General features: G+C 35.4%; 1 long non-coding RNA gene across 1 annotated transcript; it reads left to right on the top strand.

Moving 5' to 3' along the window:
* Positions 1 to 1,397: 1,397 nt before the first annotated feature.
* Positions 1,398 to 1,985, top strand: LOC135078490 (uncharacterized). The gene is made up of 2 exons (XR_010258630.1): positions 1,398 to 1,528; positions 1,703 to 1,985. It is a non-coding gene; the product is annotated as an uncharacterized LOC135078490 (long non-coding RNA).
* The last annotated feature ends 349 nt before the right edge of the window (positions 1,986 to 2,334 follow it).

Here is a 2,334-nt window from a genome sequence, read left to right on the forward strand (position 1 = left end):
CTGTAAATTATCAATTACTATATACCTCCACTTATTACTATTTAATTGAAAACTAAAAAATAAGCACTTTTATATCTATTTTCCATGAAAACATCTGAAAGCTTCGCTAGTTCTGCGCGCGCGCAAGTACGGCGAGCGCAGTCACGAGCCGCGCGTGACCGGCGGACAAATCGAGATGAATTGCCATGTATTCTTTCTTCCCTGACCCGACATGTTGCTAATATGCACATTACCACAATTCAGGAGCTGACTCTACGATTTGCGAAAGAAATTACGAGAATTGACGATTGATATTCGATTTTGAAAGATAAGGAACGATTTGCGATTGGAGTACTCGTGATGGTCTTAATCGAAACTTTGTTTTTGTTCTATTTGATTTTTCTTGTGTGTTGGTAAACCTATAGGTGATTATTAGAAATATTAGGTTTGTTAAGAAATAGGTAATGATTGTCAGATGCGATTAGTCGCGCAACGTGAATTAACATTTGATAATTTTGACAGAATTAGGTTGTAATGTCTCTATAGTTCAGTGGTTAAAGCAGTTTTCCGATAATCGAAAGTTCGTGGGTTCAATTCTAGCTTATTATTTTTTTTATATCTGATATAACCGTGATCTTTAAGAAACTTATACATAAATCGAATATAGGCATTCGACAAATAAATTTACGTTTTATGCAGTTTATCGGAGCTCTCGTCACCAACGATCAGAATTACCAGTAAAAGTAGAGCTCTTTATAAGTACTCGTAAGTGTTTTATTTACAAGAATACCTATTATAAAAATGGAAATGGTTAATACGCGTTTATAATCGTGGCTACGTGAAACGCCATCTTTACAGTTATGTGTCCGAACTTGTTACGCTTCACTTGCCAGTTTTTTAATCTGCTGAGCGATGTCTCGAATGTGTAATAATTAGGGTCCTTTACACTTTAAGATATTTCAAAAAGGTTTTATTAAACCCGTGATTAAAGGACTTCTTCTTAACATGTCCTCGGATGAAGAGAGTCATATTTATTTCTTTTCAGAAAACAAGATGGCTCAAGACTAGGGTTTCTGCTCGAGCTTTCTCGAACTCGAGAAAACTCGAGAAATTTGGCTTCATTCGAGACGAGAAAAAAATTACCGGAGCTCGAGAATTCTCGAGTCTCGAATTTGAAGCTTTAATATTCTTGAAAGCCTATTTTCTTAGACAAAAGTAAGATTTTAATTATTTAATAGGTTAACGTTTCTTTTAGAATGGTCCAGTCTTTCCTTTTTTACCCTACTGCGTGACGCAAAGGAGTGATAATGTGTTTAACAGCCTATGTATGTATGTTTTTTGAAGCACTATTGGCTCTGTGCACGATTACAGCGCCAACTAGCGTCCATGACTTTGTGGGCTCTGTCACATTGACATTTAGGTCGTTTATTTGTGAAAAAATATCGAAATGGAAAAATAACAAATATTTTCGACTAATAAATTGTTGTGATACCACGATTTGGGTGGAAAAAAGGTTTTGAAATCATTTTGGTCATTCAAATCAAATGAGGTAAGTCCGAAAAGTGTGTTTAATTTTGATTGTGTCAGGGTTTGTTTACTTCATTTATAGTTGTAGTTTTACAGTAAAATAAAAAGAAAAAGCTACTTTAACGGTTTCATTATATTACAGTAAATATATTAAATGTTCCTGTATCGCTAGTAATAAATTAAATATCGTTTTCAGATCGAAATGAGTATTGTTTTGAAGACCGGGTTTGTGAGTGTTACAATATCAAATTCCAACCACAAACCGTATTTAAAGGAAAGTTGTTGATATTGGCTGGACAAGTCCGAGATGTAGAAGAATTAAGAACAAAACAAGGGCAGAGTTCAATAATTCACGCTCTCATCATAAGGCAAACATCTGTGCACAACAACTACTGTGACTCATTTTTGTACTACCACGTTGTATAGTCTAGTTATTTCCAAATTGTAAACGGCTATTAAACCAGCCCTATCGAAATACAGTCCACTCTTTTATTTAAGTTCCCAGTAGGACCCTTTTCATGTGATTAATTAATGATATTAAAATGTATTATGTAGAATCGCTTTGCCATTGACAGATACATCTGATGACAGAGCTTACATTATTTCTACTTTTGACCACCATGAGCGCTGCGATAGATTATGTTACCCCCACCTAGTACTTCGCACCCAGCGAATAGAGACCAAACTCCGGGGTCGATTTTTATGATTCGCACGTCAATCGATTCCTCTCAGTCCGGCGAGTGTCACTAAAGACTACCGTTAGATTTGTTTTAACTGTAAATATACTATAACCATCGCCGATTTTGGGCGCTATAATATGTATCAAAA

This window comes from Ostrinia nubilalis, chromosome 15 (assembly GCF_963855985.1).
Source record: "Ostrinia nubilalis chromosome 15, ilOstNubi1.1, whole genome shotgun sequence".
Classification (NCBI taxonomy): Eukaryota; Metazoa; Arthropoda; class Insecta; order Lepidoptera; family Crambidae; genus Ostrinia; species Ostrinia nubilalis.